At 32.0% G+C, this 27550-nt stretch overlaps 1 pseudogene; it reads left to right on the top strand.

Annotated features, from left to right (window-relative positions):
* The first annotated feature begins 1258 nt into the window (after nucleotides 1–1258).
* LOC18589443 (E3 ubiquitin-protein ligase HOS1-like) lies at nucleotides 1259–23307 on the top strand (annotated as a pseudogene).
* Nucleotides 23308–27550: the final 4243 nt, after the last annotated feature.

Genomic DNA, 27550 nt, shown 5'->3' with positions numbered 1-27550 from the left:
TAAATAGACGCATAAGATCAATGAACATGACAGACTTAAAATTTCTAAATTTTAATGAAAATATGGTAACTTTAACTTGTTGTGACAGCCGGTTTTCTTTAGCTGCGTGAATACTGAATCAGGAAGCTAAACTGTTATCCATGCCGTCTACTATGTCTATGTGCCACCCTTTGCCTCCATACTTTCACCCTCTCCTTTTCAGGGTGTCAGCTTTTGGTACGTGAGCTTTTGGGGCTTTATAAGTAAGTGGAGTAATGGCAAATTGCAGAAAGCCTTCTCAAAACCACTGGACCGTGGGGCGAAGACCTTTTCTAGCAGGGTAAAAGATAAAGTGGAAGTAAGTGCAATTTTAAATCAATTAATCAAATCCTTAATTCGGAAATTCAAAATTAATAGGTTTGACAAAATTTTATTTGATTAATGGAAATTTCATGAATTTCACTAATTTCTTGGATTTAGGTTTGAATTGTAATTAACATCTTCAATTTACATTTTTATCTAAATTCTTGAAGTTTAAACCCTTTATTTTTATAAGCCTAGAATTTGAAATTCAACATTTTTAATAATCTTAAATTCCAGATGGGTGAAAAATAATTATTATTTTTTAAAAATAAAATAATTTTAAATTTGTACATGTTAAACTATTTATATAGAATTATACAAAATTATAATTATTTATTTCAAATAGTCCAAATCCAAGCGTGCATCTCAATTTTCCAATGTATAGAATATCAAATAAACCATTAGTATTTCTTGTTTTTTTCAATTAAGAAAATGGGATATTCAAGCCTGACTTTTTAAATAGATTAAATATATGCATTTATCAGTGAGTCAATACTTGGAAGTAATTAACTAAACTATTACAATTAGTCAAAATTAATAAATTGTTTGCATGGAATTTTATATATATATATAACGTTGGCAAGTTTAGACCGTTCCATATTATGTCCAATTGAATTAAAAGCAATTAATAAGGTTCGGTGAAGGTTGTGATCAGGAGATGTTGATGTATCAAAAGCTTTACCGTAAATCCGAGGTACCGTAGTTAATGTCTCCTTCTTTGCTACTCAACGCAGGCTTCACTTTTCTCTATTCCTCTCTATTCCTTCTGTCCTTCTCTCTCTCTCTCTTTCTCTCCCTTTCTGAGGTTAGCTTTCCGTAGTATTTAATATGTGTTCTCGATCTCTTGCTGTCTCCTACCTAGCTTGTTCATTTTCTTTTTGTTTCTTCCGTCCCATTTTGTTGAAGTCTTGGAGCAATGAGATTAGCTCTTCTCTGTATTTTGGTTGGTCTATTGATTTTTGCGAGGGTTGGGACAACTGATGCGGTGGCAATGAAGACTTGGCCATCTGCTGGGGAGCAAGGGCCGACCAAGGCTGGCTTAAACAGGTACTTCTTAACCACTTGGAGAAAGAACATCACTTCGGAGGGCAAGCGAGTTGTTCCAACCGGTCCAAATCCCTTACATAATAGGTAGATGTTAGAGATGAAATACATTTACAATGTAAAAACAAGATACAGTACTTTCATGGGGTTGCACTTTAACTGTTAACAGTTTTAGGTATCAGTTTCCTGGAATCATCAATGTGATTTGATGCTGTTGAGTAGAATACTGGAATTGCATTCCTCTTTTCCATGTGGATCCGAATGTAGATTCCCGTTGGCCAGAGCAACTTCTAGGCTTCGCGCATTTTTTAAGAATGCACTTCTTCTAAAAGTTGTAACCTTTCAACTAACTCATTAATCCATCCATTTTGTTTTTTTTATTTATTCTGTTTATCCTATAAAAAATTATATATATATATATATATATATATATTAACTTAGAGATAGATGCATTTATCCGCTCAAAGAGTTTGCATTAAATCTCTCCTTCCAAAATAATAATAATAATAATAATATCACCTATTTAATCTTGTTTTATTTAAGTAGTTGAGTATCTTATTTTTTGGTAAAAAATGGGGTATGATTGCATAAGTTAAAAAAAATAAGGAAAGGAAAAAGAGGGGACAAACAATTTGTATAATATATACTTATGAGTATTATTATCCTTTATACCGAAAATATTTATCCAAATTCTAGCAATATATTTTAACTCAAATATTGAGAAATTTGGGTTGGACTTCAAATTGCTCTCAATGGATATGTTTCTTGGTTCGAAAAGTAATACTAAATTCTCATTGGAAAGGAGCTTTATCACTAGATATGTTGCCTACTCCTAATTTTTACTTGAATAATTTTAAGGGTGTACTACTTTACAAATTGACATGGTACATTTAAGATTTTACTTTAAGTATTCCTTGCAAAGATCGAATACAAGTTAATAAGAAAATGGCACTCCCTTCCTTATAAAAAAGAAATTTTAATGCAACATTTAACTTTGGTCAACTATAAAAGATGTCCTAAAAACACCCAAAAATTACACTCTAGTCCTTATTCTTTCAAAATTGAAAATTTTCCTTTGACTTTAGGTCTGTTAGTAATATGTTGATGGAATGTGGTTTATCCATACCATGTTAGTTTTTTTTTTATCTCCACAAATCAAAATATGTTGTGTCTTTTATGTGTTAAATTAATTTTATGTCCTTATATGTTCCCAAAAATCAAAATATGTTTGGTAGTGGTTATTTCATGAGATATGAATGATAAAGTTTCCTCAAAAATAATTTTTCATTAGAGGAAATTATAACTTTCTCTTGAAAATTTACAAAAACTTTCGCAAACTACTATTTTCCTACACAGTGATCCACACGCCTCTATCCAATATTTCTTTAATTAAAACATTTATAGATCTCGATTTTTTCCCACTATTGTAGACCTCAATTTTTAATGATATAAAAGAGGTTTTGAATTTAGACTCTTTAGTGCATTTAGATAGGAAATTTCAATAAAGAAATTCATTTATAGAGAAAATTTCGAAAATTCTAAAATTAAATTACCTTATTTGGTAAAATAAAAGTTAAAATCCTCAAAATTCTTGAAATTTGGATGAGGGATTTTGAAGGACCCGAATTCTCATGTCAAATTCTATCCCTAGAGGTGAAATTAGAGAAAATTCTTGATTTTATTTAAGAAGATACCAACAATTATTATGTTTCCTTTTTTTTGCGACATTTATTTTTTTAACTCTAATTACAAATATTCGTTTTTTTTACCTTTGCACAATAGTAAGATCTCTATATTTTTACAAATCTAAGGACACCTATATTGCATATATATTTTTCTCCATTCTTATTTTTATAACCCCAGCAGCATTATTTATCTTTTATAATTATTTTTCATCATATCTAATTCAAATAATACTCAGAATTTTGTTAGAAAAAATATTTATCCAAATAATACAATTAAAATTGTTGTTATTTAAATTGATGCATTTTAAAATGCCTTTATTTTTTAAAATTCTTTAAAATTTTGAAATTTCTCGTTTCAAACGCACTCTTTGATATTTCCAAAGAGAACTCATTATTTTCTTTAGCTTCAAAAAGAACCTTTTAAAGATTTCTTTAAAGCTTCCCTAAATCTTGTATTCTTATCTAGTTCAATAAATTCCTAATTTCTCAAAATCATGACTGCTTTTTGAAGAGATTTGTTTTTATTTGAAATTAGATTTGTGGGCTATTCCAATGGCTTTAGTTTTAGTCATTTCAAATGTAAGCGGGATGGGAATCACTCCTAACTCTTGCCATGGTTTTAGTTTCAGTCACCCACCAATTCATGAGTCCTTCAAAGTCTTTAGCTTTACGAGCAACCAACACTCCTCCTGTAAAGCACCAAGCTCTTGCTCTATTATGGCACACCTCATTTTGGGAAGAATAGGAACATAAATTTGGTTTCCAAAAGATTTTTCGTTTGCTAAATTTGGTATAAGTTTAAACTTTTTAAGCAATAAGACTAAGGAAAACACAAAACACTTACAAAACTTTCACCAAACGTAGAGAAAGGGTACATCAGGAGATTTTGTCTACAGTAAGGGCGACCTTACTGTAAAGTCATCACTATCTCTAAATAATAAAAAGTTAAAAAAAAAAAAAAAGTAATTAAATAGGTTAACAGGTAAATCACAAAAAAATTAAGTATATTTTTTATTTATTTTATTCATTTAACAAACAAAATAAATACTCTATCTTACTTATCTTATGCACGTTTTTATAATTTTTTACAAATAACTATATTACAACTAAAATTTTAACGTAACTTGTTTGATCGGAATTGGAGTATGCCCGAAGAAGAGTGGAGACATATCGTGGATGACTTTCTAGCCTCCTTTAGTATAAGCAGGCATTCATTACTTGAATTGTTCACTTTCTGTCTTTTGGATGATCACTCAGATGAGGCTTTGCTGGAATCCGTTGAGATTCTAAGACAAAACAAAATTTCCAAAAAATGAAGAACACTGAAGAACGGATGAAGAAAAATGAGAGAAGAAAGAATATGCTTTAAATCAGTGAATCAGCAAAATGCATCAGACTTTTTCATTCCATATTTTGCTTATATATTCATCAACTACAATGAAAAACTAACTGAAGCCTTAGATGTAGTTTTGGGAAAATAAAATTGAGCAACAGTAGGCCAGGCATAGAAAACCAAGCATAGTTTTCAATGTCAAACAACGATTAACAGAGGAATAAAACACATGGCTACTAACCATTACAAAGGAACAAAATAAACGACATTTGACTTTGGCTTTTAAGCCTTACATAAATGAAACGACACACCTATTTGACGTTTAGCTAGAACAAGACACAAGGAAATAACGAAAGGACACTATAAACTTGCATATAACTAGACATAAATTGGTAAAGTTAAAATGCCTTCATTTTGTAACCAAAGGTTACCTTCTTTAATATTCAAACAACTATTACTTCCCTCAAAAACTTTGCTTCTTTTGTTTTACTAGATTAAGATCATTACCAACACACCCCCACAATCATTAGTCTGGTAAACACCCAAAGAAGATCTCAGAGTTTTGAATCTGTCTTTGCTTAGACTTTTGGTGAAGATATCAATCAATTGAGCATTAGTGTGGTAGTATTCGAGCTCAATTTCTTGATCTTTAACAGCATCCCTAAACGCATGAAACTTTACTCTGATGTGCTTTATGCATCCATGTTGTATTGGATTTTTGGCTATGGCAATCGTAGATTGGTTGTCCACATGCAGCATTGTGACTTAACTTGACTGAATCCCAAATCAAAAAATACCTTTCTTAACCATTGAGCATGATTTGTTGCTGTAACAATGGCAATGTACTCAACCTCAACTGATGACTGAGCCACTACCTCCAACTTTTTCGAGTTCCATGAGAAAACTCCACTTCTAAGAGAAAAACAAAATCCTTAAATACTCTTTAAATTAGCCACAGATCCTACTGAATCACTATCAATATAGCCTTGTAGCTCATTGCTTTCCTACTTCAAGTACCTTAAACCAAAGTCAACAGTACCTTTCACATATCTGAGAACTCTTTTTACAGCTACAAAATGCAATATTAAAGGAGATTGCATATATCTTGACAGTAAGCTTTTGGCAAACATGATATCTGGTCGTGTTGCTGATAAGTACAACCCAATCATGCTTTTGTAAAGCAGTCCATCAACTTTTGTTGACCCATCATTTTTACAAAGTTTGCAACTTACAATGAGTGGGGCGTGAATAAGTATGCAGAAGCTTATATTAAACCTTTTTAATAAGTCCTTTGCATACTTGGTTTGATGTAGTATAATTTGACCAGTAGCTTGTTGAACTTCCATACCTAAAAAGTAGGTCATTAATCTTAGATCAATCATCTCAAACACAATCATCATCTAATCTTTGAACTCTTTTAAATAACCCTCATTAAGTCTTATAGTCAATAAATCATCTAGATATAAGGCTACAATGAGTATGACTGAGTTATTTGAGTTTTTTACATAGAATGTAGGCTCAGTTACACTCCTATTGAAGACTTGACCACTGAAATGCTCATCAATCCTTTCATCCAAGCTCTGAGAGCTTGCTTGAGGCCATAAAAAGCCTTAATAAGTTTGCAAACTTTGTTTTCTGATCCTAGTTCTTCATATCCCTCTAATTAATCTATGTAAATGTCTTCTAACAGTATTCCATTTAAGAATGCAGACTTGACATCTAGATGAAAGATTCTCTAACCTTCCCTAGCTGACAAGGCAACTAGTAATCTTATAGTGTCATGTCTGGCAATATAGGAAAAAGTCTCAAAATAGTCAATACCATATGTTTGTGAATAACACTTCACTACTAATCTTGCTTTGTACTTGTTGATTGAACTGTCTAGATTCAATTTTGTTTTGTAAATCCACTTGACTCCAATAACACTTTGATCCTTAGACCTATCAACAAGAATCCAAGTCTCATTCCTTTTATTCACACTGATTTCAACATCCATTGCAGCCTTTCAATTTGAATTAAAATTAGCTTTAGTGAAGCTTGAAGAATCTAAAATGGCAACATTACAACTGCTATAGATATCCTGAAGTGTTCTTGTTCCTTTTATTGCCAAACTTTCTTCTTTTGAATCAACTGAATCATTGTCATCAAATTGCAATTGATCATCATTAGAAGAAATTTCATTTTCAGAATTGTCTACAGTCTCATTTCTCCAACTCCATTTTTGCCCTTCATCAAAAACAATATCTCTCCTCATGAATAGCTTCTTAGTATTAATGGCATACAACCCATAACCTTTAGAGGACTCACTGTAGCCAAATCGTATAGCCATGACTGACTTGAAGTCTAATTTAGTCCTTTTTTGATCTAATATATTGACATAGCAGATGCAACCAAAAGTTTTCAAATGAGTTACATAGGGTTGTGTTTATACCACATTTCATAAGGAGTTTTGAGTGTCAAAACTCGAATATAGGCCATATTTAGTAAATAATTTATAGTATTGATTGCCTTTGTCCAAAATACCCTTAGTAAGTCATTTTGAAACATCAAGCATTTTGCCATTTCTACTATTTCTTTCTGCAACTCCACTTTGTTGGGGACTATAAGTCATTGTAAGTTGATGATGAACACCAAGTTTCTTCAAATACCTTTTAAAGTTAGCTGCAGTATACTTTATGCCATAATCACTTCTCAGATTTTTAAACTTCATATCAAATTGGTTTTCTGTTGAGGCTTTAAATTTGATAAAATGATTCAAAGCGTCTGATTTGTTTATAAAGTATATCTACCAAAATCTAGTCAAGTCATCAATAAACATAATGTAGAACCTATTGTTATTCAATGATAGAGTTCTCATTGGTCTATAAATATCAATGTGTACAAGCCCATGTTTCTAAGTAGCCTTTCATTTTCTTTCCTTTGGAAATGGCTTCCTATTTTGTTTTCCTTATTGACATACTTAACACAGTTTATTTGGTTTCTTTATAGCAAGAAAGCTTTTTACCAAGTTATCAGAGGCCATTTTCATTAGTGAACCATATTTCACATGCCCTAATCTCTTATGCCATATCTCGAATAAATCACTTTCATTGTTGTTAGCCTTATGTTCTATTTCCATCATATTTAAAGGATAACACTTATTTTTCATCTTAACTGTCAACAACTCAACACTAGTAGGTTCAAAGATAATGCACTATTTATCTTTAAACAACATGGCATAGTGATTGTCATTTAACTGACCTACACTGAGTAAGTTTTGATTAGCCTCAAATACATAATGAACATAATTAATGAATCTGGTACTTGAGGGAGTATCAACTACTATAGTACTAATACCAATTATTTTGTAAACCCCATTTCCAATTTTTACTTAAGCTTTAAGCTTCCTATCAAGCTCAGTGAATAAGCTTTCATTACTTGTAAGGTGGTTTGAATATCCATTATCAATCAACTAGGAGTCCTTTACTGCCCACTTATCATCCAATTTAGCCATGAAAAACAACTCTTCAGATTCAATAACCTTTTTAGCTACTACAACCTTGCTTTTTGCTTTAGTTTAATAAACTTTACATGCCTTCTCCATATGTCCTTGCTGGTTACAGACTCTGCATTTCACATTTGGCTTGTACTTCGTAGTGTGGTTTTTCTTCTTGTAGTGAGGGCAAAAAAGGTACTTATTAGTATGCTTACCCTACTTACCGTCACCAACTTTGTTTCCATTTCTCTTAAGCCTTTTAGAACCACCTCCTTTAACTTTTAAGCCCTTAGTCTTGGTTGCTAAGGCATTTTAAATGGAGTATTCACTCTTGATAACTTTTCTTTGCTTTTAGACTAGAAAATGCATTGATTAATTCATTCAGTAAGATCTAGTTAAGTCTTTTGAGGCTTTTAGAGAGCAAATTTTGGCCTCAAACCTCTCTAATGAGCTCACCAAGAACGTATTTACTACTTTTCTCTTTGTACCTTCTTCCCTTAGCAACCCTAACTGATTCACTATTCGTAAAATTCTATGTAAATAAGCTTGAATACCTTCATCATCCTTCATCTTCAGTCGCTCAAACTCCCTTGAAAGATTCAGAATCTACATTTGCCTAGTGTGATCACTCCTTTGAAACTATTCCTTCAAAGTATCTCGTACTTGCTTAGGATCATCAAAGTTCATAATCCTAGTGAAAATAGTGTTTGAACTAATAAAGTGAAGGCATGAAAATGCCTTATATTGCTTGGCAACCTCCTCACTATGCTGCCTAATTTTAACCAATGTGGGATTAGCAAGTCTTTGGATCGGAGGATCACCCTCAACTTCAACTACGTCCTATAAGTCAAAAGCTTTAAGATAAGCCTTCATTTTCGTTGCTTAAATGGGTTAATTTCAACTTGAAAAGATTAGAGGAGTTGAAGTTCTGAAACCAGCAGTAACCATTGAACTAGTGATTCAATCAACCAGATGACAATCAAGGAAGAATAAGAAATGTTATATAGGTTCCTTAAGAAGATAGCTCTGATACCATGTTAAGATTCTAAGAGAAAACAAAATTTTCAAAAAATGAAGAACACTGAAAGACAGATGAAGAAAAATGAGTGAAAAAAGAATATGTTTTAAATTAGTGAATTAGCAAAAGGCATCAGACTTTTTAATTCCATAGTTTTCTTATATATTCATCAACTACAATGAGAAACTAACCGAGGCCTTAGATGTAGCCTTGGGACAATAAAATTGAGTAACAATAGGCTAGGCATGAAAACTAAACATGGTTTTCTATGTCAAACAACAATTAACAGAGGAATAAAACACATGGCTACTAAGCATTACAAAGGAATAAAATAAGACGACACTTGACTTTGGCATTTAAGCTTTACATAAATGAAACGACACACCTATTTAACATTTAGCTAGAACAAGACACAAGCAAATAACAAAACAACATCATAAACTTGCATATAACTAGACATAAATTGGTAAAGTTAAAATGCCTTCATTTTGTAACCAAAGGTTGACTTTTTCAATCTTCAAACAACCGTTACTTCGCTCCAAAACCTTGTTTTTTTAGTTTTTCCATATTAAGATAATTTTTTTTATAGAATCTCATCAACTTCTTCTAGAGATCTGTGGTATAGCAACTTATCCTAAGATTGCACGAGTTCTGTTAGAAAGACAAAATTCTAAGGTAGCTTAAATGGTTTTATGTTAGTCTGGTAATGATGGTGGATCATAGTTGGTATTGCTTAATGAGGTTCTCACTATTGTTCGGGTGAAAGTGGAGTGCAAGCTTTTGTCTAAATCATTTACATATCAGCGAATGCTTAGTATGAAATTTTGGAAAAAAAAGTTCAACTATGGATCAAGTAAAGATGCATTTGATGATTCGAAAGGTCAATGCGAGTCTTGGATGGACTGGATATAAGTATTGGTCACTGAATTATGTTGTTTATGTATTCAGACAAACTTGGTAGATAAAATAATAGACTTACTATATAGTTTGTAATATTTGGGTTTACTGGAAGTCTCACATGAATGTTAATTACTTATCCAAATGTGACTATTCACTTTAAGACAAAACTTTTAAAATAAACAGATTCTTTTTTTTAATGTTTTTTAACCGACACAATTGTTGAAACACACTAGTTGATTGTTTAATGTTCTCAATAGACACAGTTATTGAAACATATTGGTTTAATATTTATAAAAGGGAACGTACTTTCAATATAGATTTTCACTTTTAATAGAATTTTGCAATAGGCTTGTTGTATCCTAAAAAGTCCTTTTTTGCAAATCCCCATAGTAGGCAAACTCTTAAAAAACAGTGTGCTATCCACACCTTAAGGCTTTTGACTTATTTTCTTATGCTATTTTTCTACAAAAGTTGTAATGGAGTTTTGATGAGGAGAAACATATCCTCCAAATGCTTGTTAGATTGTGCAACTAGTGACCCTTGAAATACTATTGGAAGTCTCCTTGTTGTATTCTACCTTCAACGCTATTGATATGTTGAGGCATATCAAGTTAATCTTAAACTTTGGAGCTTGGAGCAAGAATTCATTTCAAATGATTTTGTTAATGAAAAAGTTCTATCCAGAATGGAACCACAACGTCAAAGGAGAAAAGTATTGGTTGATAAAGGTATAGAACTGTTGCTCGAAGTCCTCCTGTAACAAGTAAAGATTGGAACATTGTGTGATATAATGATTGCTTTTGGTCAAGAGGTTGAAATGCCAGCAAGATCTAGTCTTCCCAAATTGCAAAAATTGAAATAAGCCAATTTGTTGGTTCCTTCCACTTTTGATTCTATTTTTCTATGACTAGACCATATGGCTACTCTTTTAAAACCACCAATTTTTGAAATTCCTAAAATGTTAAGCTGATATGTCAATAATTCTCATGTTCAAGCTAGTAACTAGGGATCCTTTTTAATTCTCCAGGGGAAGTTATTTACAGATGCAGAAAGAGTCTCAAATGTTGAAGTTGGCAAAAACATCAAATTTGATGACATCTCAAGTCTTCGACTTCTTTGTGCATGTAACACCCTATACAGTAAATGTTAACTACTAGAGTTTATTGGGTGGTAATTGAAGTGAATTAAGGTCAATTTTGATGTTACTAAGCATGGGATGGTGGATGGAATATTTTGAAATAAAATAATATTTTATTCATGATACAATGATATTAAAATAATATTATTATATTTAAGGTCGAATTTAATCATGTCTTCATGAAGGAGGTGTTAATTGGTCACAGTAAACATAAGTGGGGGAGATTGATAAAATAATAAAGGTGATTGATAATATAAGGTATTATTACTATTAAATAAATATATATATATATATATACATATATTGTATATATACACATATATATTTGATAAATTATAGTAAATAAACATTAAAATAACAATGAAGAAAGACTAAAGGTTAATTAAATTTATATGGTTGGCCCTAGGTGAAGGATTGTGCATGTATAAAACACCATGTGCAAGATTACAAAAGAAAAAGCATGCAATGATATGGTTATTCAGCCATGTAAAGATATCAATAGGAAATGAAAGAATAAACTATATTTCAAAGTAGGATTAAGTGGATAGAAGAATCTACAACTAAGCCAATAATGAGTAAAGCAATATGACTAAAGATAGGATAAACAACAAAATTATTCATGGGCAATGTAGGTGTCACGAATCTGCTCAAAAGATGTAAGAATGGATAGGGAAAATCCATGATGGCCAATACATGGCAACCACAATCTACCAAGGGGGAAAGAAATTATCTTCAAAATAATCTTAAAATGTAATTTACCAAAGAAGATCCACCCATTTCACCTGCTCCGAGCTACCATTCTTCTCTTCTAAAAAATTGAACACTATGAAATGCATTTTCAAGAGTTTTTGGCATAAAGTAGACTAACAATGTGAATAAAGAGTGGTCTGCTTTATTTTACTTCCTAAACCCAAGCCTCCATTGCTTTCAATAAGCACTAAAACCTTCACCAAACCACCATATAAAGCTAAGAATTTGAAAGAGATAAATTAGAGGTCGAATGGAAGGAATGAGAGCTAAGCTCTCGGCCAAAAAGAAAGAGTTCATGCATCAAGACTGAGCCTACTTTAAGAGGTTTAAGGCTCCCCAATTAATTTTAGAAGCTGAAAGAGAAAAATCAGTGGGTTAGGTAAAGAATCTTTTATTTTGTTGGATCCTAAATCTAGAGTTTGATTTTTTAAAAGCTGTTGAATTTTTTTGTATGGCAGCCTTTGGCGTCTCAGCTTGGAGGTTGCTGAAGTTATACTTTGAGTGAGTTAACCATTCATAAAGGTGAGGAGAGGAAGCTTAAATCTTAAGTTCTTGTCCTATTTAAGTATGATTAAAGGAGGATATTTGAACAAGTTTGACTTACAAATTTTAATTGTACCTAAGATGTAAGGAAATTGTAAAGGAAAGGAGAAGTTGTTGGAAAAATGTTGAATCCAAAGTCTATCTCTAAAGATTCAGTTGAGATAATGAATTGAGTATTAAGGTAAGCATAATTGGTGAAATGTGAGGTTCATGTTGTGATTTATTTTACTGGCAGAATGTACAATGATAATGCATTAAAAATTTTATTAATAGTTGTGAAATATGGTTGCTAGGAGGAGGCTAGCTGCTGGAAATCTAACCTAAACCATGGTCTAGTTCTAAGGTAGCGTTTAGTACTTTACAATGTAATGTGATTGCAGATAATATGATTGCAAGTAATGTGATTGCAGGAAAGATAACATTGCAGTGTTTGGTATATAAGTAATGTAATAATTAAAATGCAACGAAGATAACATTGCAGTGTTTGTTTTACAAGTACTTTACAAGGTATGTAATGTTAATTTCCAAAACTACCCTTATATATTAAAATATAAGTTTAACATGTATTTTTTTATTGTTAATTTTTATATAATGTCATTTTTAAATATATTTTTAATTAAATATATTTTATTTTTCATTTCTTATTACAAGAATATATTTTATTTTTATTTTTAATATAATTTCTTATATTGTATATTTTATTTAAAATTTTTTCTTTAGAAGATAATATTTTATTTTTATTTCTTAATACGTTTTATATGTATACATTAATGTGATAGCTTCCTCTCTTGTAACCAATAGCAAATTGGCAACAAAATACCCATAATTCTCAATCTCCAATTAATTTCTGATGAAAATATCATAAATTCAAAATAACTTGCTATCAAGCTAAAACAAAATATCAAGCTAAAAGTATACAGTAAAATATGATAACATCCTTAAACCAAAGTATTAGCTAGTAGTATCATGTTGAATAGCTCAATGGCTAATACAATAGCAGACACGATTGTTGCAATTTGCTCTTGAGAAAACCCTTCCATTGTGTGAACTAACAATATAAAACAATAATTAAAATAATGAAATATAAACATTATATAAAAACAGCATATAGTAAGCACAAAGTTAACTTTTCATGTCTACTTTACAAATATTCAATTTAAAAACAACATATAGAAAGATCTATTTTTGATATGCAGGGAATATGTTGGAAAAATTTAATGTAAGTTCAATTGATACTAAAGACCGATTTAATGGTAGCAATCAAAGGTAAAAAAAAAAAAGATTGCACTACAAGAAGCAGGACTCAAACTCGAGACCAATAATGCAAGCGTCACTAAGCAATTAACCACACAACCGACTAAACAAATTGTGGTAGGGTGCAACCAAAAGTTGATATAACGACTGGCAGTAACAACTAAACCTTTTTGCACTCTTTTCTTACACCGTAAAATCTAAAAAAAAATTGCAATGGTTTCCTACTATCAAGACCAATTTTACCTTAAATAAAATAAAAAAATGGGAGGCCAAATCTTTAAAAAAAAAAGCAAAAAAAGAGTAAAAATTCAAATTTAGGGTTAAAATGATGTTTTTGGGGTCAAAACGGCAACAGACCGCCTTCGGTTGTATATCAACGCGTAGATCTCGAAAAGTTACATGGATTCAAAAAAAAAATACCCCGATCGGACAACCGAGCATAAAGTTACGACCTTTTGAAGTTGAGAACACCTTGTGACCCAAAACAACCGAAACATTGTAACCTCTTTTAATTTAAATGCAGCATTGGGTTTAGGCCCAACCAACAGTCCTCATAAGAGCAAAATGAACTAGAAGAATGAGGGGACTAAACCCCCTAAGAGAAACCAACCCAGCTCCTATAAATTTTCCAAAAAAAAAGTTCCAATCCAAAGACCCAACCCTAAAAAAAGGCAGAAACAAAAACGCAAGGCTCTTTCCTTGATAAACCAACGTACTAACCAGTTGGATTGCAGGCCGTCCATTAGAACATATAACATTCTTTACTAACTAGTCACGCAATGCTTTACTAACAAGTCACGCAATGTCTATCAACTAGTCACACAATGCCTTATCAGAAACTAGTCACACAATGCCTTATCAAAAACTAGTCACGCAATTTCCAAAGTCAGTCACGCAATTCCCAAAGTAAGTCACGCAATGCCTTATTAGAAACTAGTCACGCAATGTCTTATCAAAAACTAGTCACGTAATACCTAAAGTCAGTCACGCAATACCTATCAATTAGTCACGCAATACCTTATCAGAAACTGGTCACGCAATGACTTATCAAAAATTAGTCACGCAATGTCCAAAGTCAGTCACGCAATGCCTTATCAAAAACCAACCACAAAGAAGATGGCCATGTCTTGACGGTATCATGGATTTGGCAATGCTAGGTATGAGTTCTGCTGCTTTCAACATTTCTAATTGGATAGAAGTTTTAATTGGATAGAACTTGAAATCTATTTGATTACCCATATTTTGTTGAGGGAATAAAATCCAAAAATTGCAACACCAAAAATTGCAACCAAACACGCAGCATTTTATTTCATCACAATTACTTGTGCCTCTTGTTGAAGATTAGCCCAAAAATCCAACCTGTCTTGCCGATCAAGGGCCAAATTATTTCAGTGATAAACCCTAAAATATAAATATGAAGAAAACCTAAATTAACAGAAAAAAGTCAGATTAAAGAATATAAGAATAAGATAAAAAAAAGGAGAAAGAAAAAGAAGAATGGGAGATTTCAACCCACAATTTCAGATGATGAAGAAGCAGAGCTAGAAGAAGGAGGAGCAACTTTAGCAAAATGGAAAAGCAGTAGCAGACCCTCAACCCCAAAAACGATGTTTTGCTTTGAATTGTAAGTAAGTTTTTTAAAAGATGATGGGTAAAAATGTCCTTAAAGACATTGCAGAGTGCAATGTAATGTGATTGCATTGGTTTTGGACTGCAATCACATTACATCCATTGGCTGCAATGTGATTGCATTGCAATCTTACATTGTTGTGGTCTGTTACAAAACAAACAGTGCAATGTAATTTAATTGGGCACATTGCAGGGAATGTGATTTTACATCCTTTATACCAAACGCACCATAAGAGTAAATTGGTGAAGTTGAAAGGTAAGAATGGTGGATTTCAATTAAGCTTTGACTATTAAATCATAGCTGCCCATGTGCATAAACATCTAATCTTAGGGAAATATTAATGTGTGAATAATGTAGATTGTTAAGAGTTGTTGAACTAAGTATTTTGGTACCTAGTGGAAGCTACTTGAAAATTATTAGAAATTTGGAAATAACGCCATGTTTAAGTCGAATTGGAGACTTGAAAAGCTTGCTAGAAATTTCTTAGTGAAATTACATAGAGTTAAGGAGCGGATAGTATTATTGGTGAGAAAAATCCCACCAATTAAGGTGAGTGGGTGAACCTATTTTAAAACTATGTTCCCTATAATAGATATATGTATATGTTAATCTTGGTGAATTGATGCATATTGTGGAAGTTGGATTGGAAAGATACTATCAAAACATTTGTGGTTGTGCTAAAGTTTTATAAACTGTTTTTTTTTTTTAGGAATGTTTTAGCTCAATAATAATAAGGAAAATATCCATGAGAAGGGGTGAATTGGATTTCAAAAAAAATTTTAACAAATTGAACTTTGAAGCTTGATATAAAGTTTTTAAATTTCTTTTCTCTTTAAAACAAATCAAAAAAAATGAACAAACAAGTTGAAAACAAATTTTCAAACCTTTTCAAAATAAAATATGCTAACATTTTAAAAAGGATTTGAGAAGTGAGTAAAAAAATAAGTTTAAAGACAAATATTCAAATCCTTTGAGAATTGAATTGAAAAACATATTTGAAAACAATAATTCAAATTTTTTCACAATAAAGTAAAAATAGGAAAATATAAAAGTGAAAAGTAAGTGAGCTATGAGTTTCAAAAAAATTTTCAAAGTGAAAAGCATAAGTTTGAGAAGAAGGGAAAGTTTCAAAACTTACTCTTACTTTAGAACATGTCAAAAACAATTTGGAAATCAAATGAGCAAGTGAGTTGAAAACAGATTCTAAAAAGCTTTTCAAAGTGAAGTGCATAAATTAAAATTGTAAAGTAATTTAAAGAGTAAATCAAAGAATAAAGCAAGATAAGTGCAGATTTTCAAAACGCTTCAAACCAAAGTAAAAAGCATAAGTATCTCAAAGTGAGTCAAAAGTGATTTGAAGATTGAGTTGAAGAAAAAGCAAGTTCAAAAATAAATGTTCAAATCTCTTAACAGCCAAGTAAAATGCACAATTAAGAAGTAGTGAAAAGTAAAGAGAAAATGCACAAGTTCAAGAGTAAGGAGAATAAAGAAAAGACACAAATCATTTATAGAGGCTCAATCCTCTCCATAGGCCTACATCTTCTCCTTTGGCTCACCAAGGAATTTGTAATCCATTATGAAAAATACCTTTTCAAGGCTCAAGTATAACCTTTACAACAATGCCTATTCATGGGAGCAGACATGTCACGACCCGGAACTCCCCTCGAGCCCGTGACAACTGCCTCGATGTCTCGATCGACATTCATTACCCGGAATGTCAACCAAAACCCCGCAAGGCTTTAATATCAGCTTTTCATTCCCTTATGAGTAACCATTTCCAAATATCACGTTCTAAAAGAGTTTAAGCTATTTTCGACTTAAAATAAATAAAATAATAATTTTCGTCTCACAAGGGTATTTTGGTTATTTTTTCCAAAAATTTTGAAATCGGTAAAAATGTAATTTACCAGTACAAAACACATAATTCATAATCAAAAATAAGTTTAAAAATCTAAAATCTTCATTTAAAACGAAATTATGATTATTCGGATATAATAATAAAATAAAAAAAATATTAGGTAAAATATTCTATTTTCATATAAAACAATATTTTTAGAACACTGCGTAAATAATTTTTACAGTGTAAAAGCAAAACAAATGCTTACATACAGTAGTATAGATAACTAGAGTATAAAATTTAATTTACAATGACACGTGAGCCCATGAATGACTAGAAGTATCAAAAGAATCGAACCTACATATTTTGAGGATGCCAATCCAATTGTAGTCCTCGATGAAATGAGCTATTTACTGACTATCCTAATGCCTGAAAGGGATGGAAATGAGGGTGGTGAGATTATATAATCCCAGTGAGTAAACAAATATCATTTAAAATATCTAAAGGCGAGTAACAGGAGACTAGTAAAACATTTCATCCAAATATGTTTTTTTAGAACACAAATATTCATTTCATTTAAAAATATTAATATGGCTTATGAGTATCTCAAAAGCTTGGCTCGTGCCAAAAACCATTATCATACTCAATTATCAGGGATACCTTGGCCGAGGGCTATCCCAAACCGAATCCGCCAAGGCTATTAAAAAGTTATGTACGCATAAAACATGTTTTCATTTTGAAAATATAGTCGTTCCTTAGCGTTGGCCGAGTTCCCCCTCACGTGGTTGTTTAGCGTGAAGTGAACTCTAAAGTCATACCTCGGGAGTTACCCTACTCGCCTCTGCAACCGAGGTAAAATATATAAATATTCGAATTTCGTGCCCCTCTAATAGGCTGGTCCACAGAATGTAAACATTTCATCCAAACTTTTGTCGATTTTTCAAGGCTTTTCTAGTATGTAAACATTCAGTCAATCACATGCATGTCATGACAAGTATTTTACAGAGTCAGGCTTGACATATTCTCCCCCACTTGGATCAACCATATGATCCTTTTTCATGACTGATTTCGACATCCGACTAAATATTAATATTTTAATATTATTTCATTAATAAAATATTATTTTATTCTAAAAATTTTATCTTGTCTCTTTGGTTTCCAAAGTTCCTTATTATGCCTCAATTCTCATCCGATCAGCTTTATTTATCACCATATCAAAGTATGGGGCATTTCAAGACATGACCCATACAATGCTTTTTCACGTAAGTAAGCATTGTTGGTATGTGCCCTTAGGCAAATTGGATTGGTCAAGGAATATATATTGTCATTTAATGCATACTTAATCACATAACAATATGTGATAGAGGTTTTCATTCATGTTAGTGCTATAATAAAGAGTTATTAAATACTAATTGGATGAAGCCCATGGAACATAAAGGCCTTACATGAGAAATGTAAAGTTGTTACAATTATGAGATCACTATGCATCAAAGCCATGTTTCTAAAATTGTTCTTAGTCATTGTATTGTCAAGACAAACATTGACAATTCTTAAAAACTGGTACATGTTAAGCCTCTTTACTTGGGAAGTAAGCAATCGATCTCATAGATTGAAGTATAAGGGATACTTGAGGATAAAATATAGGTGCTTGTTAAAGAACAAGTTCACTGAACTTGACCGGCTATGAGAACTCTATTTGGCATTTCACTTAAGTTTCTATTGAATATGTTCTCATGTAATGGTTGTGCAATTAGTCCTTGACTTGAGACACCAAGTCATCTTGTTTGGGGAATGACATACTTTGATTTCACTTCTATGAGTTTGGAGGCAACCAGATGCCTAAACAAAGTATTTTTGGATATGCCATGAAGCATACAAAGGTGGATGAGTGGTCAAGAAAAGATTCATCACCCCAAGTGATATAAGGGGATGTATCTCACTCGTTCTCGATTCTTAATTAACTTGTATAAAGTCTTTGGCCAAAGCATGATGAATTTGAGGAAAGTTAGTTTCTTAAATTCATAAGGTTAGTCTTGAATTATGAAAACTAATATGGAATGTCATAAGTAGACACTAAGACATGCTTTATGACATATCCAGGATATTTGATGAAAGGACCATATTATACTAAGAGGCTTATCACTGAAGGGTTTTGTCAAATTCTTTAATTGACTTTCTAACATTTTGGATGGTCATGATTTATTGCTAGATGTCGCTCATGATTTATAAATATACATTAATTATCAACTTGATATTTGATTAGAATTTATATTTATTGCCAACATGTTAGAAGCTTAATAGGTCACACACATTAAGTGACATGATTGAGATTAAATAAGGATAATCAATTAAGTTGGACTTAATTAGAATAAACCAAAATAAAGTGAGAAATTAATTAAGCTCACAATGACTTAATTGAATTAAAATACAACTATTGTATCTAAGGTTACAACTTAGTTTGGCTATATAAATATGTTATGTCATCTAAAAGATAATGAGCCTCTAGTTACTTCTTAACCCTTTCATAATAACAAGAAAAAGAAAAATGGTTTTCTTTCTCTAATTAAAATAAGATTTTGCAAGAACTTTTGGTCTTTTTGTTTTAGAAACAAAACTTGCTAACACAAGTAAAATTCTACCTTTAAGAAGGTCTTATTCAGTCGCTGTGTGGATTACTATTAGAGGCCAAACACTTGGGTTGCTAAAAATTTGACAAATCCTAAAGGGGAAGAAGTAAAGATTTTGACTGTAGGATTTTAAACTGTCTTATTCTCTTTTTAGATTTTTTGCTTTATCACAAGCGATTTTAGATTTAATTAGCTCTTGATTATGATATCTAGAGCAAGTTATGTAACTTTCAAACTTATGAGTGTTCATAATTAATTTGAATATTACATAAAAAACACAAACATTGATCCTGTAGGATCCGACTGTTTCTCTTATTAAATACAAGTTTATTTTTTCGCTACGTTATATTTTTAATTTCTTGATTAATCTCATGTTTGAGCATGAGGTCGAATATCAATAAGCATAACTCCTTACCTTTTCAAGGATCAGGCGTAACCTCTTACCTTTTCAAGGATCCAGTGTAACCTCTTGCCTTTTCAAGGATCAGGCGTAACCTCTTTACAACACTACCTTTCGAAGGCTTAGGCATAACCTTCCTTTCTTATAAGGTCAAAGCAATAATACCTTTAGAAAGTGGGTTTTGCTTAGTAAGTACAATGGAAGAAGAGTTTAGAAGAGCTAAAAATGATTACAAATGATATGAGTGAAGGTACAAGGAATTTGAAGCTCAAAAGCAACTCACAAGCTCTTTGATGAATATGAATGGCTAGCTTGGTTTTTCTTTATTTCTCCTCTTCTTCTTCATCTCATTTGATTCTTGATCAAATGATCTATTTCTCAACTCTTCTTTCTTCCACAATGTGTTGGAGAAGTCTATTTTATACTTAGAAATAGTTTATAGCAGTTGGGGATGATTTGGTGGAAAAACTAGCCATTTTCTTGTCTTTTTCTTGTCTAACAACCAGTTTTGGAGTATGAAAATTGATTCTTTTTCTTGAGATGTCGGTTCTTCTTTGGTTTGAAGCTTTTTGCTTTTAAAGAATCGATTCTTTATTCTTGATAAATTAGTTCTTTTTGTCTTGAGAATTAGTTCTTTCCTCTCTAGATATTAGTTCTTTTAGCTTCAAGAATCAACATCTACCTTTCCAAGAATTGAATCTTTTGTGCCCTCAAACTTGCAAGAATCGACCTCTTGACTATTGGAATCAATTTTTGAGCTCCTAAAAACTTGTCTAAGTATTCCATCTTACAAGAATCGATGTTTCCTTTAACAAAACAACTTCAAATGTTAATCAAGTAAGGAAACATAAAAATATATTAAAAGCATTCAAGGATCACTTAGGCAAAATTTTTTTTCATTTTTGTAATGCCAAAACTCTAATAATTTCCAAGCTATTAAAGTTAACAGTTTTCTATATATATATATATATATATATTAATAAATGTTTTCAAAAATTGGGAAATAAGCCCTTCATAATGTTTTACCTCAAAATGTGCCTTGCAAGTTCCTTGTGGTTGTGATAAAATTGAGAATGACTATAATTTGATTATTGAAATGTGTTATTTCCAATTTATTACATCCTTTACTAAACATGCTGTTTTGAGTATTAAACCATGCCTTGAAATGATTTGTATATAAATACTTGATTTATTGATGATATTACATACTAAATTCTTGAGCTTCATAAATGCATTGAGAAATTGATGATATAACTAAATTGAGACACTCGGGAGTAGGTTCTATTGTCACACCAGATTTCATGTGACCTTTGTGCACAAAGTTGGCTCTAGCTAGAGGTACATTTATAAGGATGCCTATGGGCTTATATTTACGTGTCAAGACCATCGGATTATACTTATACGTGGCAAGGACCACGAGTTATAATTACATTCGCTTAAATTGTTGGCCATATTGATATGTGGAATGTCATAGGTATTTGAGAAGTAAGGGGAAAGGCCCCCGAAATATTATTTACGTGGGAAAAGGCCCACGGGCTTTACAGACCTACTTGAGAGCGATGCTCTTCTATTTGATTGCAGTATTGTTTATGGCATGGTAATGGTCTTAAATCTGTTTTCTACAAGGCAAGGTGTTTTTCATATGTGTTTAATGTATGAGCATAATATGAGATTTAAGCATTGAAATTGCTTCATACTCGCCATGGTAAATTAAACAAAAGTATATGGTTGGGCATTGCGATTTCAGCTTGCTTTATTTAAAGTTTTATAACTTATATCTTTTCTGCATGGTTTGGAATTAATTGTGCTTTAACACAATGTTTATGTACTAATTCATATTTTATACTTGCAAGGCTACCCTAACTTGTATTTATTGGTTAATTTTAATCATTTATATTTTGGTTTTTCATTTTCAAATGTTCCACTTTAATGCTTGTTTTTCATCATCGCCTGCTCACTGAATTGATGATCGTTTAGTCTGTGAGACTCACTACACTTATCTTATTTTGCAGATGATTGAGTCGTTTAGTGCATCCTTGGGTGAGTTCCTCTTCTAATGTTGCATAAGTAATGGCATCTCGTAGTACCTTCCCTAGTGTCACACCTTTGCTGGAGGTCTTTATGATAATAACGTGTCTTGGAATGGTTTATGTCTAATGGAAATTTGGAGGATTGTAATCGTAACACTTAATTTTATATTTTAATTATGGGATGTATGGACATAAATATTTCTAAGTACTTATGTTTAAACTAAAAGTGTGATAATCAACTTAAGTATGGATTGTGATTATTTGGTTTGAGGCAAGTATGGTTAAATTAAAAATTTATGATGCAAGTTGATTAGGGTAAATCTATATGGATTAGAGAAGAAAATAATTAAATTTTTCTGTCATGATAAGATCAAATCATAACAAGTGGATGAGTGGTGATTGGTGAGAAAAGTTTAAATTAAGGCTAGTTTGAGCTTGGTGGGCTTGCTCGCAAGACTCAAACGCCAACAGCAATCGCGGAAACGTTCATTACAATGCAAGTCCCACATATGCTACGCCATTAAAAGGAATAAGTCGGAGTTCATTGAGAGAGCTTCCAAACAAACACCTCCATGAAAAACAATCTGATAAAATCATTTCAGAGGGCGAGCAAAATGGGTTTGTTGACCAAATCCGCAATACAAGTCCTCCATATTCCTGAAGGGTGACAGCTAATCCTGTATCAACACCTAGCAATAACTATGGTTTGTTGAAAGGTTCTGCAAATATCTTGCGTCCTAATATTTCTAGTAAGAGGGGCCAATCAGATACAGATGATGGACATCGGAATGTACCTCCTACAGAAGACTTAATGGATGTCTCTTGGAGCCGTAGAGAAGTCTTTTGAGGACAGAAATGCAACTGTTGGGCTGAGATGGAGATCTGATGAAACTAGTGATGAGGAAGAGCAGAGTCCAGAGAAAACCGTAGAAGTTGGTGCAACCCCTATGAAAGGACATCGAACGAGGAGATTTTCCAGAAGATGAAGGATCCCATTGCCAATGTAATTCACCATTCTCTTATCTAAATATATATTCTTGCCTTTGTCGTAACGAATGAGACAAAAGTGACTCAAACCTGTAAATTTTGGGTGAGAGTTACATTGCTCATGCTCCACAATTTCCACGAGGGGAAAGGTCCAACTCTGCCTCATCACAGATTCAGAGGAGTTGGTTAATGGGTCATGGTTGTCTTCTGGATATCATGATGAAACAAAGTGTTTTTGATAATTGATGGGGGATCAGTTCATCAAGGATCACCCAAATTTTTTTTATCTTTTTTTTTTTTTTCTAAAAGTAAGCTCAAGGCAGCATTTTTAAAAACAAAAAGTCTTATCTTACCTATTATAATAAATATATTTTGTTAATTTATGTATTATTTATTTGTTTACATATCAAATTATACACAACAAATAGTAATTAAGATTATCATTAATTATGATACTTTATATCGTAAATTATAAATTATTTTAAACAATAAAAATTAACTCGAACAATATAATAAAAAATTATAGAGGTAAATTTAAATAATAAATATTTTAACAAGAATACGTAAATAATTGCAGTTTTGATTTTCTCAGTAAAATCTACTATCACATTTGAAAGTATTAAAAAATAAATTAAATATTATTATTATTATTTTAGTTTATTTTTATTTTGACCTAAGAGGTTAATATTTGTGTGAGTTTTAGAAGTTGAATATTTTTGAAATAGTATTAAGTTTATTTGTTTATGTAAAAAATTAATTTCTCAATAATAATATCATGCTTTTCATCAAATAAAATTGACATGGACTTAAATTTGTATGTAATTATGGTATATCTTACCTAATTTATATATGACACATATTATATTTTTTTATAATTATGTTATTTGTGTAGATCACATTTTTCTTTTTTAATTTAAACTTTACATTAACTTTTGTTCTTTATGAGAAGTGTTAAATTTATTATTTTTATCATTGTGCTTAGTAATTATGTTAAAATTTTATAAAGGCTAGTTAGAACTTTATGTTGACATCTTACTTGTTTTTTGTTACATTATTATCAAGTTATACATTCTTACCTTTCACTTATATTTATAATTATCATAATTTATTTTAAGTTGATTTCGTCACTTAAGCCAAGCAATGGTTAGATCCACTTAAAAACAAGAACAAAAAAACAATTCACTGTCAACATAACCACACACCTAGAGAGCTTAACGACTAAACTTACAATATCACAATCAAAATACAATGCAGATAACATAACAGAGCACATAAAACGGACAATAGAAATCTCAATAAAGGAAACATGAATGGCATAACACATGAATATTAGATGACACAAATTTGCTTGGTAGATACACGTACGGTTTAACCCAACATCATCATTGAACAAACAAATGTCAACCGAATCCATAGTCCACAACCATATCATATGTCATAATTGCATTAAACAGCAATAAAACACCACAGCTCAGCAACTCATCAAAAAAGAAATAAAAAGAAATTACCACCAAGCATAGAACATGTTGTTTCTGTCAACACATAATCAAGCCAATGAGTCAACCATAGCATTCGACTCTCAGAAAATGAAGCAATAAGTGATATTCCTTTGCTTAACTGAAACAATTTTTTGACCATTTGCGCTTCGAGACAGTTTCCTAAACCGCGTACATTCCATGAACACATCTCCATTCTGTCTACACGAACCTTACAGCAAATAGATATACACACCCCAACACAACACCATCACAATAACATAACCAAAACAACAGAAAACATAAAAAAAAAAAAAAAAAAAAACACTAATATAATGCAACCAATCAATTTTACTCGTTAAATTCTTCTAGTTTAATCAACCTGTCCATAACTTGATGCTCATCACACAACGGTGTCATTCCAAGTTGGGGACGCATGTTCCATATGTTTTTTGCCTCCCTTGGAATTATGGCATTCCTATTTCAAATGTCTCCATCAGATAATTAAACATTTACACCTAAATCGTTAGAAATTAAGTCTCTTACCTCCAAGTTGTCAAGATTCTTTTCCCTTTTCCTTTCATAGCGTTCTTTTTCAACTTCTTTCCACCTTTTTGTATTTCACCTTTTTTCCAGTCGATTCTCTTTTTAATTTCATTGAGACTTTCAACCAAATTCGGCATCAGAGATGTGAAATCCCAACCCAGGTTTTTATATTTCACTGGTATAGTCATTGGATTTTTCACTTTGAGCGTCCTTTTGCTTCTTCCTACTATCAAATGAACAATCTGGACAATATTACACTATGTTTTCCTCTCTTTTTGTAGAATCTCGATTTTATATGCAAGGTTAAGATGGTAAATTTACTTGGTGAACTGGATAGAGGACTTTATCCCCAACCTAAAGCATAAGGATCAACTCTTAAAAGTGTTCAAACAAGTAAAAGTGACACCGGGGCGTTGTAAAGATACTTGGGCGTTGTGAAAGACACCAATCGTAGCGAGATTGAAAACTCCACTAAGGTGAATCACCAATCTTTGTAAGGTTGAAAATCCCACTAAGATGAAAACTGGATAGAGGACTTTATCCCCAACCTAAAGTATAAGGATCAACTCTTAAAAGTGTTCAAACAAGTAAAAGTGACACCGGGGCGTTGTAAAGACACCTGGACATTGTGAAAGACACCAATCGTAGCGAGGTTGAAAACTCCACTAAGGTGAATCACCAATCTTTGCAAGGTTGAAAATCCCACTAAGGTGAAAACTAGCCAAAATCTCACTTTGGTTGGCTAGGCCAAAGATACTAAAACCTCTTACTCTTTAAAAGAGCCTAGAGAAATAAGCACTCTTACTTAAGAAAATATTATTTATTAACTCTCAACTCTGAATGCCTCATAACTAAGCCTAAGGGTCCTATTTATAGTATTATAGGCCCAAATCCTAATAAAACTCTACTCCTAATTATTCTAATACAATTAGAATAATTAATAAGATATTTAAATAAAATAGGTGTTCTATTCCTAAATAGAACATGACTAGTTTAAAATCCTAATACAAGTAAAGGAAGAATTTTAATATACCTATAATTCCAAACTAATAATAATCTACTATTATACTCCTGTATCATTCTCTCTAAGTTGGAGAAAAATCGTCTTCAAGATCCATATTTTCATCATGTTCTCCATAGTAAAGTGAGAGATCAGCTACATTGAAAGTTGCAGAAACTTCATAATTTTTAGGAAGTTCAATCTTGTAAGCATTTTCATTAATACGTTCTAAGACTCGGAATGGTCCATCAACTCAAGGAGATAGTTTTGCACGAGACTTAGGAAAACGTTATTTCCTTAAATGAATCCATACTAAATCTCCCTTTTTAAAACTAGCTGGCCTTTTGTGTTTGTTGGCTTGCTTTTGGTATCTGTCAATCTGACGATTAGTCTTCTCTCGAACTTCTTTATGAAGCTTCTTGATTTGCTTAGCACGTTCTTCAGCATCAGCACTAAATTCATGAGTAGTTGGTAATGCAGGAAGGTCCAAAGGACTAAGAGGGCGTTTTCCATACACTACTTCAAATGGACATCTTCCAGTTGTTTGGCTCACAGAACTATTATAAGAAAATTTTGCTTGTGCTAATACAATATCCCATTGGCGAATGTGTTTACCTACAAAGCTTCGTAATAAGTTTCCCAAACTTTTGTTGACCATTTCTGTTTGACCATCCGTTTGAGGGTGACTTTCTGAACTAAATTGTAAGTGAGTTCCCATTTTCCTCAAAAGAGTTCGCCAGAAATGACTCATGAACTTCACATCTCGATCTGAAGTGATGGTTTTTGGAATTCCATGAAGACGCACAATTTCTTTGAAGTACAAATCAGCTATGTGAGAAACATCATCAGTTTTACGACATGGCACAAAATGAGCCATTTTGGAAAATCTATCACGACTACCATTACAAAATCCTTTTGCCTTTGAGTTCTTGGTAAACCCAAAACAAAATCCATACTTACATCTACCCAAGGAGCTTCAGGAATGGGTAATGGTTTATACATACTAGTGTTTTGATTTCCAAGTTTAGCAATATGGCAAATACGACACCTTTGAATATGTCGGATGATATCTCGTTCCAGTTTGGGCCAATAAAACTTTTCGTTCACAAGAGCCAATGTTTTGTCTCTCCCAAAATGTCTAGCTAATCCTCCATTATGAGTTTCCCAAATAATAGATTGACGTAAAGAACATTGATGGATGCATAGTTGGTTACCTTTAAAAAGATATCCTTCTTGCTGATGAAACTGTCGATAAGGATGTTAGGAACTGGACTTCCATATCTCACTAAATTCAGGATCTTTCTCATACAATTCTTTCATAACTTCAAAGCCAACAACCTTTAATTGTAAGGTAGAGAGGAGAGTAAGGCGACGACTTAAGGCATCATCTACTTTGTTTTGTGCACTTGACTTGTGCTTGAGGAGAATTGGAAAGGCTTGAAGAAACTCACTCCAAGCTGCATGTCGCCGATTAAGCTTGCGTTGGGAGTTAAGGTGTTTGAAGGCTTCATGGTCAGAATAAAAGATTAATTCTTT

Source organism: Theobroma cacao, chromosome 9, assembly GCF_053813885.1.
Source record: "Theobroma cacao isolate CCN51 chromosome 9, ASM5381388v1, whole genome shotgun sequence".
Classification (NCBI taxonomy): Eukaryota; Viridiplantae; Streptophyta; class Magnoliopsida; order Malvales; family Malvaceae; genus Theobroma; species Theobroma cacao.
This window is presented reverse-complemented; position numbering and strand designations above follow the sequence as displayed.